The 17,403-nt window shown below is 34.0% G+C and overlaps 1 protein-coding gene across 1 annotated transcript in view; it reads left to right on the top strand.

The window, feature by feature from the left end:
- LOC101895654 (uncharacterized) overlaps nucleotides 1–17,403 on the top strand; it is a 300,444-nt gene that overhangs the window by 72,875 nt on the left and 210,166 nt on the right. Inside the window, exon 2 of the mRNA XM_059129222.1 lies at nucleotides 14,372–14,409. The gene's annotated coding sequence lies outside the window, so the exon portion shown is untranslated. The remainder of the gene's footprint in view (nucleotides 1–14,371; nucleotides 14,410–17,403) is intronic.

Genomic DNA, 17,403 nt, shown 5'->3' with positions numbered 1-17,403 from the left:
TTGCCTAGGTTGATTCAAGCGATTTTGGCTGAAATTTGGCCTAGGGTTTCCTACCTGTTGCTGAAACCTTCTGAAATTTCCCGACATATTATTATAGTTACTTTGTTGGACTCTATACTGTCCTGAATGATTAAAATTTCCATTTTGATTCCTATTATTATAGTTATTATTATAACTGTTATTTTGTTGGACTCTATACTGTCCTGAATGATTAAAGTTTCTATTCCTATTATAGTTATCGTTATTATTATTATTATAGGTTTTATTATTATCATTATTATTTCGTTCTTGTCTAATATCCGACCTAAAATTATTTTGTCCTAACCAATTCCGTTGATTATATCCCTGGTTATTACTGTTAATCTGCGGATTAAAATTATTCCTATTTTGCGACCGATTTTGTCTAAATGTTACGTCGTCTTTAGTCCTAAACTTCCTATATTCTGGCCTAATGCATGTGTCTTCAAATCTCCTTCTTGTCAATATTTTTAATATATCATTAATGTTTCTTTCTTCGTGAATTTTGTCTAACAGTGTACCTTGTGTCATTTCCTTAACTGTATTTACTAAAAGACTGTCCACGTTTGATAAGTCAATATAGTGGTCATTTCGGTAATAAACTATTAACTCATCTGCCTTATATTTTAGATTCTGCAACTCTATTATTAATTCACTTACCGAATTTACTTTTAAGTTGGCTATCATCCTATATATATTGTGTGGTTCCACGTTCGGTCTATACCTTAGTTTTAAAGTCTCCTTGATTAGTTGCCAGTTGTCCGGTGTGGGTATGTTTATTATGACGTCTTTAGCTTGTCCCTGGATTATTTTATAGAATATTGTTCTTATGGCCTCCTTCTTAATATTTTCATCTTGTATAGTTGACAGCAAGTACTCAGTGCTACTAAAAAAGCTGTTCACCGTTACTTCTCCGGTGCCGGTGAAAATGGGTAGATGATTTATCGTTTTTAAAATGTTGTCTTTTGCATTATTTGATTGTGTATCATATAACACCGGGTTACGCTGTTGTTGTTGTAGTTCTTGTGTTTGCTGTTGCAATTCTAGATATGCTTGGCGTAACCGTTCCAATTGTTGATCCTTTCTGGCTAGTTCTTCTGCCACATTTACGGATGCGATGTGAGCTTGTTCCTCCATTCTTCTTCGTTTGTCGAAGACTTTTTGCCTTTGCGAATACACTTTTAAAAGAGAAAAAAAAAAGGATTGACTTCCTTTATCTAGTGGTGTCCACTTAACTTAAATGTTCACTGCACTATTGTTTATTTTAGTGGTGTTCAATTTTTTGAATTATTCACTGCACTATTGTTTATTTTAGTGGTGTTCAATTTTTTGAATTATTCACTGCACTATTGTTTATTTTAGTGGTGTTTAATTTTTTTTTTTTTTTTTTTTAATTATTCACTGCACTAATGTTTATTTTATAATCCTGGAGGGTCCCGTAGGATTCGCAGAATTTATTTAATTATTTATAATTTAGGTACGTTTCACTGGATCCTTTTTAATTCCTAAAGGATCCTACCGACTGCGCCAATTAGATAACCTGATTAATTATGTTTATTAAAAAAAAAAAAAAAATTGTTTTTTTTTTTTTTTTTTTTTTTTATTTTTTTTCTTTCTTTTATTTATTTATTCGTCGACTTGCGACTAAGAGGATGGAACTAAGACTAACTTTTACATTTTTAATTTACTTATTCTACAGGTATTATTTGTTAATTAATTATTGCAGTGTTAGCATAAGTTTATTTTAAATGAAATTTGATTAACACACTTTTGTAAATAATTGTATACTCAGCTCCAGACAGTTTTAACTGGAAAAATAAAATAAAGTCAAACTAAAGAATGTCAAATTCACTTATGCTTACAGTGCAATAATTGTACACGTTTTATTGGCTAATTGTTTCCAAGAACTTATCAATTTTATCAGGGGTAGTATGATTATACGTAACTCACGCGGTATGTCATTAAGCGATGTGACGTCTCTGTCAAAAGTTATGGCGTTGCCAGATGGGTCCGTCGAATATGGGCAACCCTTTATGTCCCTGATAGTTGTTCTACGCAAATTAGATCCATGAAAGTACTCCTATAAATATATTTTAATTTGAATTTCTTAACATTTCTATAAAGAATACGTTTGCCGCGTAGAGGTTTGAGAGGTCTTTTATTCATAGAGGGACATTTTTGGTACAGTAGAACTTTCAGATAATGAGGCATTTGTTGGGCCTCCCATAAATTGAAGACATTTGATTTAATTTCAAATTAAGACCTTTGAGAGGTCTTAAAAAAGTGAAGAACCTAGAGAGGACTAAAATATATAATATGATAGGCCGTCTAGGCACTGAAGATCTTTTAAATCCTTAGGACACGTTCACTACATGTATACTCAAGAGAAGGCCGCTCAGACAGACAATTCCTCAATGATGTACTTTATGACGTCATTATTAAGGTCAAAAGTGTGGTTAGGACCTGGAAATGCCCATTGTAAATCTTACCGGATTAGAACTAGAAATTTCAAAATTCAGCAGTTTCTCTTGAGACCGACGTAAAATAACTGACACCACGACGGTTTCCTTTTATGGGGACTGGACCATCTGTCTTTGTATGCAGAAAAAAAAAATCCTGATTTCCACGCTAAATATCAAGCTTTGACTTCATTAGTTTGAAATTGTAGCCGATTTTAAATACCAGAAATCAAGAGGTACCGTTGTACTGGGACCTTAACAAATACTGGACCTATATAACAATTTTTTTGGGAATGGGGGTTTGAATTGTCCCTAATAAGAACTCGAAATGTAAAATTGCGGCTGGTTCAGTTGAAAATTGTGACGAAAAACTTCAAAATATCCAAATTCGGGGGGGTACAGTTACATTGTGGCCCGATATATAGAGCATTGTAAATAGAGCACGTTCCTAGACACCATTCCAACTAATATACCACAATTTAGAGCAAGAGAAAATGTGGCCTCTACCTTGATTTCCTCCCTCATACACCTCCTCCCTCAACCAAACTTTTGGACAATTTCAGATTAAGATTCCTCAAAATCCTTGCATTATAGGTATATATGTATATGTCTTCGGCAAAATTGCAAATAAAAATAGGAGGAATAATTTGGTCGAAACCCCCAATGGAGTTAACAATGGAGCCTTTCCGACCTTTTTTGTGAAAAATAGGATTTAAAACTCATTTAAAATGGAAAATATTCTACAATATTATTTATGACAAAATTTTGCTATAGACCTCAGAAGACATCAAAGGTCTAAATCTTACCTTAGCGGGATGTATTTATATAGTGTCTTTAGCGGCATTGCAGATAAAAATACGGGGATATTTTTTTTTGAAAATTTGTCAACAAATTGTCCTTAAACGGGATTGTAAAAACTCTCTTTAAACGAGATCGTACCATAGAGAGGGTGGAACTTGCCCCCTAAATTTTGGTTACTTTCCGATGTTCGCTTTCAAAACGCCTGTACATGTATCTTCTTTTCTAAGCTCTACTTTCATAATCTGCTGGATTTACCTCGTAATTATTTTATTGACACTTTAAATTTTAATAGATTACCTATCGTTGCATATCCATTCGGGTGGAACTTTTTCTTCTTTTGTTCTTGATTTTAGGGACTAAAATTTATCTTCCCCTCCATTCAATCTCTTTGTTCAATTTCTACTCAGCCATAATCTTTACCGTTTAGCTACTGGGTGGCCATTACTGCTTAAGAGATTTTTAGCTGACACAACAGTTTAATGGGCATTTACAGCAACCACGCTCCGGCAGTCAACAGCTACCGTGTAATTAGTAAAGCTTTTCACAATAAAACTGTGTATTTTATGATACCATCACTTGGACTTGGATGACAAATTGAATGGCTTTGGAAAGTCATGAGATTTAAGGTATTTTTTTGGTTGACGTTTGCGGCGATGGCAAGGTGTGACTTAACTAAACACAGGGCAGAAGATGATGAAAAACGGGAAAAGTAAACAAATAAAAAATTCATAGAAAAATATTATTGTTTTGCTTACATTATTTGGCCATGACAAAAATGTGTTTAATCCAAAAATTACGTCGTCGAACACCTCCCCAACCCCACCTATCAAGGCAGGTGCTTCAAACTGTTAAGAAAACAACACAATAAACCATAAATTATTTAAATCAAAATTACACAATGAAAACCAAACAATAAGAAAAGCAAATCAAAAATCTTGAACAATGACAGCAATGACATAAATAGGATTTCCAAATTGAGGCACGTCATAGAAAAACGCACACGCACACGCACACGCTTGTGTTGGCCAGACCTTTTGTTCACCTCAATGGCTGGCAGACATAGCTGTGATGCGACGGCCCCATCGTGGAAGAAAAAATAAAGAAAATAATTGTTTACCAAAAAGAAACCTCTAAATATGTAACAAATTATTAAACGGCTTCGATTGGATTTTAATTTTTAATACCGTAATTTGTAGACGAAGACAATGGCACAACAATAATAACAACACAGAGAAAATGGCTCTTTTGTTTGGTTTCTTTTCTATAGTCTGCTTATGATTCCTTTGAAAGTTTTTTCCCTTTTTTTTTTTCCTAAGCAGGGGTGAAAAACTTGGGCGACAGTTTAATTAATAAAAATTAAACAATTAATAAAGTAATCCCAAATTAAAGCCACGACACTCTGTTGCCAAAATATTTTCTTGTTTTTTTTTTCCTTTCATCTTAACCCAAAATATTGATAGGGTCCCATTTACCTTTTTTATGGTTTGCCCCATTTGGCACAAAATTCCTTGTAAATGACAGTGAAAAATCATTTTCATTACGCCTGTTTTGTGTCAAGGAAAATTGTAACTAATTATAAACATTGTGTATTTGTCCTTATCTTTTATACATTTAGATAATTTCTTTTACAAATTAAGTAAGACAAAGCCTTGGCGCTTGCAAATGACAGTTTTCAATTAGTTCGACTCGTTAAGAGGGTCTGAAATGTAATTTGGTGGGATGTGGGAGGTGTTAGGAGATATTAAAAGGAAATTATGTAAGCAACAAATTGGTTTTGTCTAAAATAATTGTATCGAAGGTAAACAACTATTCATACAAGGAAGGGAGTGAATATAAGGGTAGTTAACTCCTAGAGTGACATAAGTCAAAATATGGCTTTTTGAGGTGGCAATTTCTATTTTATTTTTTCAGGAATTTACTTTATCTTCTATCAAAATTTCTATGTTTATATCTGTAGAACTCAAGGAGATATAGCTTTTTTGACATAAAAAAATGCATCGGGCTTAGAAGCAATTAAATATTTCAGAGCATGCTTCAAATTTACCACTAATATCTGATGTCCTTTTAGAATTACAAAAAATAATTACGGAAAAATCCAGCAAATGACGAAAACAGATCTTAAAATAAAAAACACGTTAATCGGCGTTTTGAAAGTTTGCATAGGAAATTAGCCTAAATAGAAGGGAAAGTTAAAATCACCCCAAATTCACCCCTTTCACATTTTTTTCAAATATTCGGATCAAGACTTTTTAAAATCCGTCGATTTTAAGTATGTAGTGCCTGCGGCAATGTTACAGATTACACTGCGAGAATTGTTTTGTCAAAAATCTTAACCCTCAATCGAGTCAAAACTGAGTCTGTTTTTGCCAAATTATGGTTAAAAACTTCATTTTAAGGAATCGTAGCAAGTAAAAATATTCTTCAAAATTATTTGTCACAAAATTATACTATTGGTTCTAGACGACATAAAAAGACGAAGTTTTACCTAAATGTACATTAATATACATTAAACCCGCATTTTAGGCTTAAAACCGTACTTGATGTGAGTTTATGCAGATATCTCCAAGTAAGCATCATTTAAGAAGGATGACGTTAAAGACAAAATTATTCTCCATTAAAATTCTCTAGAACTCACCATATCTTCACTTCCCTTGTATATCAAGAAAGATTGGAATCAATGCTCCAAAAAAACAAAATGTAATTTTTTGATAAATTTTTTCTCGGTCTCTTTTCGAGTTGACGACGCCTGAAATAGTTTTTAAGCAGTAAAAGAGTCAATCAAAGCTCAAACGAAACAGCGGAAGCCGTTTGAGGATCTCTCTCGGTCCCAAGGTGTCAGCTAAGGCTTGGTTTTTGGAAATTCGTACTAGAACTGTACGAAAAGTACCAAATAAAGTATCCTTTGTATTCAACGAACCATTAGAGCTTGAAATCTTAAAGTTGCACCAAAGGGTTATTGGAAATTCGCACTGTAAGTGTACGAAAAGTACTAAAATGTACTACATTTAGTACCACTTTCGTATTATATGATTGAGTAGGGTTGAGGAGTAGGGTGTAAGCACTAGAACTGTACGAAAAGTACTAAATAGGGTACCCTTTGTATTCGACGAACCCTTAGAGCTAGAACTCTTAAAATTGGGTGAGGTTATGTTGGATGTAACAAAGATTTATTTGGAAGATCACACTATAAGTGTACGAAAATTACTAAAATATACAACTTTTGGTACCAACATTCCGTATCGGTTAAACGGTTAGAGCTAAAAACTTAAAATTTTGAATGGGAAACAAGGTTGAGGAGTAGGGACGATGTAAGGTGGTACTTTTGGCATTGTGTACTCATGTATACGAAAAGTGCTAAACGGTATTAAGTTTGGTGCAATTTCAATTTGGGTGAATTAATAGGTGCTAGAATGCCTAAATTGAGAAATAATATTACTACTGAATTGTAGGATTAGGGAATGTAAGAATTTTTAGAAATTCGTATAACACATAAATGCTTATTACATAACATAAATAATCAATAGTATTAGATTTGGTACATTTGGTCGATGTATATACTAAAAGCTGCCAAATTTGGTACAACAAATCGATAACTTATATTGCGTTCTTCCCGAAACAGGATATTTTGAGTTGTTTGAGGACATGAGATGACATGACATGATTGTAAAATTTAATGCATTTAATACTAATAACCAGTATATCTGCTTGAAATAGACTGCTGAGCTAAGGAATGGCTAATGCCATGTTCAAGGTCCTATCGTGATTTGCTAAACTTGTGCTGGCATTGTTCTACCCGGAAGTACTCAAATTTTCCTTTTGTGGTTATTAAAGAACTTTTTATACATAATAGATTCAGCCTTACTATAGCATTTTCCATTTTAGCCACTTTTTCCACTAAAGATTTTTCGAAGCCATTTTGGAGACTTCTAGACGTAAATTAATGACGAATTAAAGAATTGTTGAAGCCTCTTTTATTACTTCCAAACGTGGATTTTTAAAGAAATTTTTGAAGCCTCTTTTATTATCCCCAAACGTGGAGTTTTTGAAGCACCTCCAGACGTGGATTTTTAAAGAGTTTTTGAAAGACCTCCAGACGTGGATTTCTAAAGAATTTTTGAATCCTCTTATAGTACCCCCAATCATAGATTTTCAAAGAGTTTTTGGAAGACCTTCAAACGTGGATTTTTAACGAATTTTTGAAGCCCCATTTAGTACCCCAGACGTGGGTATTCAAGGTGTTTTGACGGACCTCCAGACGTGGATTTCTAAAGAATTTTTGAAGCCTTTTTTAGTAGCACCAGATGAGGATTTTCAAAGAGTTTTTGAAGGACCTCCTGATTTTAAAGAACTCTTGAAGCCCACTTGTCAGCCTCCAAATGAGATAAAGATTACATCAATTCAACCCCTTATGTATCGATATGACCCGATTTTATGATACATTTTCAAAGGAAATTTTTTTCTGATGCAAAAAAAAAGTAAAAAATTAATACAAAAATACAAATACATTTTTTCTTTCAAAAATGTTCGCATTTTATTTGCCCGTAATCCCCCCAGTTGAATTAAAATGTATATTTCACTCACCAGTTTCTGGTTTTATAATGGCATCACAAATTTAATGGTGGACTGTGACGTCTTATAAATTTTATTTTAAATTACATGTGTATTTTCAAAAGAACATTTATTGTATCTGTTTGATATCGACCCATATCAAAATATATTGTATATATATGTACATTGTATATGGTGTCTGTTATTTATGGGATTTGTAATAAATTGGGCAAAACAAAAATAATGCAAAAAAAAAAAAAAACGAAAAAAAAAACAAAGAAAATAAAACCAAAAACGAAAAAACAAAGCGAATTAAATATAAACGCCCATCATTGTTAATGAAAAAATAACCAAAGAGCAAAGATGAGAGAAATAAAAACAAGTACACTTTAATAAATTTCAAATTCATTATTGTGTATTATATAAATATATATTATAATTTGAATGGTGTGCAAGCTTTTTAGTACCAAATTGGAAAATTTATTTATATTTAAAGTAATTCTGCGAAAAAATGCCCAATTAAAAAACTAGTCACTAAAATTGCAAATTTATATTTTTGAACAATTTTAAAAATCTACATTTGCGATTTGAATCATGCGCGTAAAGATAAATTGTGATTTTTTTGGGAGATTTAAATTGTGATGTTATTAACAGAGCTCTGTAAACAATTTAACAGTGTCGGAGATTTAAGTAAGTTTAACAATTGCTACTAACTTTTTTCTAATAAAAACCAGTAAGGGAAAGTCAAAAGTCGGTCGGGGCGATTATATGATACCCTACACCACTATGAATATTTAGTAGAGCTCCCGTAACAAAATAACTTATTTCAAGTAGATTATACCACCTGTCAACATTTGCCTTTAGAGCAGTTTAATTTGCCATAGAGTGCATGATATCACTTGGAGAAGGATTATATTATGAACCGATCTTGATAAAATTTGGCAGAGGTATTTTCGAGCTCTATAAGATATTTGGTACCAAATTTCACTGTTTTCGAATGCATATTACGAATTTGAAGGACTTAAAAACCAAATCGAATGAAACATGTATATGGGAGCTATAGCTTTATCTGCGCCGATTTTTTACCAGATATTATGTACTTGCTTCTATATATCTGAACCGATTTGCACCAAATTTTAAGCACTTGTTTATAGGATAAATTCAGTTGTAATTGCCAAAATTCTGTCCATTTGGGCTGACATTAGCCATTTGGTGCACAATAAACCTGATATTGGATAAAGAGCTATAGCCTAATCTGAACCGATTTCGATTAAATTTGACAGAGTCATTTTCGAGTAGGACGTGTTGTCCGGTACCAAATATCTTTCTTCTGGAGTGCATATTAGGCATGTGAGGGACTTAAAACCCCAAATCGGATGAAACATATGTATGGGAGCTATATCTAAATCTGAACTGATTTTCTCCAAATTTGATTTACTTGCTTTTAGACTGAATTCGGTGGGATGTACGAAAATACAGGTCATTTGGACTTATATTAGCCATTTGGTGCACAATTAACCCGAAATCTGTTGAAGATATATAGGAGCTATATCTAAATCTGACCGATTATCACCAATTTCAAAATGGTTCGTCTTTGGGCCAAAAAAATATTGTTTGGAAAATACCATCTTAACCGGATAGTAAATGCGACCTGCATTTTGTTCTCAAGAATAAATGGACGAACGGACGGATGGACAGACGAGCTGACCTGGGGATAAGGTAATACCACTTAATAGGGGTTTCCACCATCAAAATTTCCGACTTTTTGAATTTTTAAATTTTAACAGTGAGACCCACTGTGAGGGTACTAGCTTACCTGGAAATTAGGTAATACCACTTAGGGGCTTCCAAAATATAAAAAGTCCATATTCAAAATCAATTTAAAATATCGAACAAATTTAGTCCAACTTATTAAAATTACTTATTCTTCCAATAATGTTAACTTGTTAACAAATTCCTGTTAATAACATCACAATTTAACTCTCCCAATTACAATATATTTTCACGCACATATTTGAATCCACATTATATTTCAGAGTTCAAAATACTTTCATATGCCCATCTTGGACCACATAATCTGTCTGGTATTTTTGAGTACAATACCTTCCTTATACCATTGTTACTGTAAATTTAAGGCACTGTAGTAATAAATATCCTTAAAAACATTCCCACAAACTTAAGGGAAATTAAATTGACTCCATTACCTAATTTCCCCAAACGCCACACTATTTCCCCTTATAAGCTTAGTTAAAGTAATGACAAAAGAACAAAAAAATAGGATAGAAAATCTCTGACATCACGAATCATTTATTTCATGACATTATATATAAAAAGATCACAATGAATGGCCTCTCTTGTGGCATGAATGACTTCAATTTAATGTAGGACCTTTTTTCCCCTATTACCTTGGGGCCTACACACTGGCATCAGCAAAAGGTCAGTCTATTTGCCATACCTTTTTGTCTATGCAAAGGACAAGAAATGTATATATAAGTTCATGTGAACATCTTTGTGGGTTCTTTGGCTGTCAGACATTTTTTGTTTGTTATAAAACTGACTCATCTTCCGCCAGAAGAATGTGTGTGAGAATTAACATCTGAGGTCCATTAAAATAGACGCAGATGTGTATTTTGTGTTTAGAAATTTGAAATACATATGAAGAAATTGGTGGAGGTGTTGGCATCAGATCCAAAAGTATGTAAAATTACAGACTAATTATACCCTACACCACATAGTGGTAAGGGTATTATATCTTCGTGCATTTGTTCATAGACCATAGACCCATAGTTACTTTTGAGGATCTTCACAGAATCACTTTCTGAGAATCACTGAAGCAGGTCGCATTTATTATCCGATTGAGATGCGATTTTCCAAACTGTATTTGTTGGGCCCAAAGACGTACCTTATTGAAATTTGTGAGAATAGGTTCAAATTTAAAAATAGCTCCCATACATATCTTCAACCGATTTCATGTAAATTGTGCCAATTGGCCAATATCAGTCTAAATGACCAGAATTTGGCACATCCGACTGAATTCATTCATCAAATTTGTTTCAGTACATCAAATTTGTGAAAATCGGTTCAGATATAGCTATAGCTACCATATGCAGGGTGGGATAAAAAACTGCAACAAAGTCAAACGCCATCATTTTAAATTTTTTTTTATTTTTTTGGAATAGAAGCAAAAAATGTTGGAAATAGCATCAAATTTTGGAAGAAGTTTAGATTTATTCGAATTGATCACCTTGTCATGAATTATGACCTTCAAACGGCCATTGAAACTGTCACACGCTGCCCGAATGTTGCTTTGCGGTATTGTGGCCCATTCCCGGCGAAGCGCTTGCTTGAGGAGATCGACACTTTGGTATTTTTTAGTTGTCAACCTTGCCTTCCAAAATTCTCCAGACACAAAAGTCCAACGCATTGGTATCCGGAGATTTTGGTGGTCATTGTGTGCTTGAAATGAAGCGAGGAACCTCATTTTGTAACCATTCTTGGGTGGCGCGTGCTGAGTGCGATGGTGCTGAGTCCTGTTGGAGTGTCCAAGGCCAGCGGCCAAAATGTTTGCGTGCCCAATACACCCTCTAGAATATTTTCGCGATAATATTTGGCATTTATTCTGATATAACGACCGATTAGTACGAGCGGAGAGCGACCATCGGCTATTATGGCGGCCCACACCATCATCATGGCCAGTGCTTGAGTTTTAGTGGCCATCCGAAGGCGTACATTTTGCAGCTGACCTTTTTGGCAAGTAAACACGATCATTTTGTTTGTTTACAAACTGCTGGACAGCGAATGTTTTCTCATCGGAGAAAACCGAATTCGGCAGTTCACCACATTCGGCCAAGAGATGCAACCCTTTAGCTCTTTTGAGTCTATTTTTTTCTCTTGCAGTGTAAGTTCTTGCACTTTTTGGAATTTCAAATGCTTTACCCGGAACTCATTTTTCAATATTTGCCGAATGGAATATTTCGATATGTTTAGCTCACGAGCCATTTTCGGCCACTGCGACACGGGTTTCGATCAAGTCGCTTCTTTACTTTTCGAACCAAAGATAGCCACTTGTGGTTTCATATAAAGAAATCACACTATCACGCTTGAATTCCATCGCGAATAACTTTTTTTTCTGGAAAATTCTCACCAAAACGCTTTTTTACGTTTGTAAAATATTTAATGAGTTGTCACTGGAATAACTTTAATAACTGTCGGACGAGAGGCTTGGAAATGACAGCAGTCTAAAGCTTGTTGCAGTTTTTCTGTATCACCCTGTATATCTGTAACCGATTTCATTTTTTTTGCAACAAATGGCTAACATCAGCCAACATGGAGTGAGTTGTGGCATTTCTGACCTTATTCAGCCTAGAAACAAGTAGATCAAATTTGGTGAAAATCGGTTCAGATATACCTATAGCTCCCATTTATAAGGTCCTTCCGATTTGCGGTTTTAATTCCCTCATATGCGTAATATGCAGTCCACAACAATTAAATTTGGTACCAGATATCTAATATAGTACAAAAATACATTTGCCAAATTTTATAGAAATCGGCTCAGATTTGGATATATCTCCCATATATATCCTTTGTCCGATTACATTTTTATTGCGCAAGTAATGGCTAACATAAGCCCAAATGGAGTGAATTTCGGGACATACATTTCCATTTGGTGGAACTTGGCTCCGATATACATTTTGTTAATATAATCCTTCTCGAAGTGTTATCATGCTCTTTATAGCAATGTTAGTTGGTATAAAATATAAAAATGTCTCCGTCAAATTTAGTGAAAATTGATTCAGAATTGGATATGCCTCCCAGATATTAGTTTCCTCTGAAACCAAATCATAACTGTTCTCAAGCCAAAGATTGATAGGTAGTATGATCTGCTTCAAATAACTTATTTTGTTACGGGAGCTCTACAAAATGAGTACAGTGGTGTAGGGTATAATATAGTCGTCCCCGCCCGACTTATAAAGGATTATTTGGCTCATATACCTTCCAAGTTCTTACTGTGTAGCTACCTAGTATTGCTGGCAATTTATTTAAAGGCTTTTGTTTGAAGAAGCTCAAATCGTTGACTATGAAATCTTCCCTTGACTCTAAAAATTTTATTTCGGAAGACTTTTCGTGACTTCGAGACTTACCTGAAAGCGAGGATATTTTCATCAATTTTTTATAATATTTTTAATCTACCAAAAATGCTCTCAAGAAATCGGGTAACTAGCTTCCTATGGGAATAACTCATTATTTTTCAGCTTACTGGTAATGCAGAGGGTATGTGGTTTTCGTTACTAATAGTGCTGAATGTGGTGGAACACCAGAGTCTATTTTTGGTGGATTTTCTGTGTTTTCCGGCGCCGGGACTTCAACTCATAACCTTCGCTTTATTTTCAAATTCAATCTAATTATGTAAACTGTGATTCCAGAAATATTTGGCCACATAATTTTTTTTCTTAAAGTAAAAACCAAATTCCTTTTTGCTATTTCCTCCAGCTCAGCTGTTCGTTTTCTGCTTCTCAAATAAAGTTACATTCTGTCAAGTCGAAAAAAAATATTCCATAAATTTACCTTGGGTAAATATTCATTTCCTTTGCAAAGCGGACTCCTTGCTACGTAAACATTTTCATGTTTGGTATTTCAGGTCAGTTTCAATTTGATTACTTTGCACCACATAACTTTGGATGACAAACAAAAGCAAAAGAAAAATGAAGAAAACTAGTCAAACAAACGAGTACATTCCTTGTGATGTAACTTCTTAAAGGCCCCAAGAAGAAACCCAAGCTAAACAAAGAAGAGGAAAAACAACAAAATCGTATACATAGCTCTAACAAATTGCCCAACATTATGTTTGGTAGCCAAGCAGCCAGCTAGCCAGGCAGCCAGCAATTGCCTCAAACAGCCACCTAACTAACGAACTAGTTTTCCTCTAGCAGCTCATTTCCTTTGGAGCCATTACACGATTGCCATTCTATGTCATCGGGCAGGTATTTTATTACCTTTCAGTTTGTTAAGGCTGTCTGTCAGCCCGGTAAAATGTCGTAAACAAATCTTTAAGAATTAAAGTGTGCTAGTGTGTGTGTGTGATTAGGTATGTGTGGTTTAATGTGGAAAAATGTGGGACATTTCATGTTGCCAAACTAAATTGAAAGAAACCTTAGCAATTGAAATGGAATGCCAAGCCATTTCTTGAGCCTCTTTTAGGCTTAGATGACGATGATGAGGTGTTGTTTATTAAAGTAGCTTTTCATGTGAGCTTTGTGGTTTTTGTTTTTGGAAATATAAATGTATGAAATGACTCATTTAAGAGAATACCTTTAAAGTACACACATATACACACACTGAAGAGACCTCATTTCCGTTTTGTGATTTTTTAACAAAAGTCGTAGCTTTTTTTGTGGCATAATAAAAAAATAAAATATTTCCAAGAATTACAAAAACTAAACTAATGTATTTAAGCATTTAAAGTATTTGTTGTTTTTAGCCAAAATGACTTTGTTAAATTGGGTACAGATTCTAATGAATGTTTTTATTTTTTATTCTATTTTCAGCAATTTATAAAGTCTAAAGGAGGAAATTATATACAAAGGTAAGAAGACATTTTTAAATGTATTCAAAAGTTGATGATTTAGTGGGGAAATTAAGATTTATGAAAAGAACTATATTTAGAAAAAAGTCACTTGGGTAAAAAAATGTTTTTTGTCATATGAGTTATTTTAAAATAACTTCTGGGAAAAATATCCCAGACAAAAAGCAAAGTGCCTGAATAGGATTGGTGACTATTTCCGAAACCTAGGTATTCCCTGGTATTTTGGTGATTTTTTTTCTAGTTCTAGTTCTTGGCAGAACATTGAATACTTAGTTCCATGTTTTCCTATAGCGAACATATAACGATACCCACCTATATTCGGTATTTTGATAATCCTAATCACATTAACCCACGAAATTGCTTCAAATTTGGTATTTTAGAAGATTTTGGTAGATAAAAATCCTTGAAGTATAAAATTTTCTATTGAGGTTCCCGTTTCGGTATAGCCCCCATATAACGGCCAAACCCTCTTTATGGTTTTTGAAAAAAATTAACAGCATTATGCAAATGGTCTTACGGATATTTGAAGTTTAATGTGAACTCGTTTGAATTTAAATACTTTTATAAATAATGTTTTCTTTACCCAATGGTGGAATGTATTAAAAGTATGACCTGGCCGAACTTGATGTTTTTACTTTTTTTCTTTTAACGACATTTTTAGTACATTTTAATAGCACAGTACATGTAGAACGTTTTGTCACGTTAATCCATACCCAATGCCTATTTCAATTCGTTGAAAATCTTCGCTTCGCCAAACGAAAACTTAATATCAAATATGAGAATTTCAGTACAGACTGTACATTACTAAGTACTTTTTAGTACCCAAAAAAATTTCTCGAATTTCAAAGTTCTAGCTTAAGAAGATTAGTACCCCCAAAAATTCGAATTTTGACGAATATGTCAACACCGTCCGACAAAACTGCATTTGAAATTTGAGAAATGCACCAAATAACAAAACGTCCACCTTATATCATATCTTTGATAATTAGTCCGAAATATCAAGATTCTAACACCAATTATCATTATTTTTTTGCTTGCTTTTAATGCAGATGGTATGTAGTTGTCATTACTAGTAATGACGAAAGAGGTACATATAGCTTGTCCAGGTTGCTGTATGAGTCCTTTCTTTGTTGGGCAGGAGTTTTCCCTAATTATCACTACAACATCTCCGTTCCAGAACGTTCAAGAATCTACTAATTTTCCAAATTAAGAACCAGGAAACTAATGAGACTCAGAGCTAATTTAAGAGGAAAATTTTCAAAATGGCCATGACTGACTCTTTGTTTAAGAGCAATATTTAACATCGGTGTGGGCCACAATTTCAGTTCTGGAATGGTCGAACAATACAGAGTAAATTCCTCTACAACGGTTCAGTAGTTAAATAATTGACAAATTGGCAATGTCCAGTAACTTTATTTGTGGGTTAAATCAGCCTATAGTCCTTTGTTTCAGACTTTCAACACATCTCACAGATTTTGGCTACGAATACTGTAAATATTGGCTTAGACGAACTTTGCATCATGTTCTACATGAGATTCCAGGGAAGATTAAAACTTTTAAGTTGGAATGTATTAAACCTCCGTTTACCCTTTTCTTATATAAGGGTATCACCCCATATTCGCTATTTTGATTATTTTAGCCAAATTGTATGAAATTCGTTTTTTTTATAATTGGAGTTCGAAATATGTATCATTAGCTCTTTTAAAGAAAATTGTCTATATGAGTTCAGATGTTGGTATATATATTATATAATTTAACATCCAGATATCCGATATTTCAAAGGTTTTACAGAAAATTTGTCTATGGTGTTATTATACCCTCCACCATAGTATGGAGGGTATATTAAGTTTGTCATTCCGTTTGTAACTCCTCGAAATATATATTTGAGTTCCCACACAAAGTCGATGCCGATTTAACGATGTCGTCCATCCATCCGTCTGTGGAAATCACTCTAGCTTCCGAACGAAATGAAGTGTGGTTGATAACATTTTACTCAAATGTGTATTATGTCTGCAGGACTTTTGGTATTGAAAATGGGTCATATAGGTCCACGTTTTGGTATAGCCCCCATAAATCGGTCCCTCCATCTATTCGATATTTAGATGATTTTTGATACAATATTCACCGAAATACTTTCACATTTCGTATATGAAGTTCCTAACGGGTACTACAGTCTATGACAATAAATTGTCTATCCATGTCCAGTTCTTCGTATAGCCCCCATATATCGGTACCTCCATATATTCGATATTTAGATACAATATTCACCGAAATACTTTTACATTTCGTATACGAAGTTCCGAACGGGTACTACAGTCTATGACAATCAATTGTCTATCCAGGTCCAGGTTTTCGTATGGCCCCCATATAAAGGTACCTCCCCATATTCGATATTTTGCTGATATCTTAATTACAGCCAAAAAACGTCGGAAGTTTACTTTTGCGCCACCTTCCACATAAACGTGGGAGCTGTTGAAATATCAGACTCGATGTTCACCAAATTCGATTTTTAGGCAAAATTTGACCGTATTTGCCTCTCCACCCATTCAACCCCTTTTTTTTGTACTTGACAGACATCCCGATGTTTTGGGCTGTAATTAAGAAATTAGGGGCCAATCGTAGAATTAATAGCATTTTCGGATAAATCCTCATATCCTGTACATTTGCCCCACCTAGTATCATCCGATTTTATATTTAAGCCCCCCAAATCCGTAATGTGCACTCCATAAGAATGATATTCAGTACACCACATCAGATGAAGCTTGTAAATGCTCTTGTCAAGTTTATTTAAAATCGGTGCAGTTCGGGTTTGTCATGCAGTTCTCATTGCTAGTAATGATAATAAGCACAAATTATGAATTTTTTGCTGGGTTGTGGCGTGAATCCCCTATTTTTTCCATGAGTTTCTTAAAATCGTATAAGGCTGTATGTTACTTCTTTTCCCACATATTTGGCCCCTTTTTAGCACTACAAACATCTACATTCAAGATTCTA

This window comes from Musca domestica, unplaced genomic scaffold, assembly GCF_030504385.1.
Source record: "Musca domestica strain aabys unplaced genomic scaffold, Musca_domestica.polishedcontigs.V.1.1 6, whole genome shotgun sequence".
NCBI classification, from domain to species: Eukaryota; Metazoa; Arthropoda; class Insecta; order Diptera; family Muscidae; genus Musca; species Musca domestica.
The sequence above is the reverse complement of the archived record's forward strand: the minus strand, read 5'-3'. Positions and strand labels throughout refer to the sequence as shown.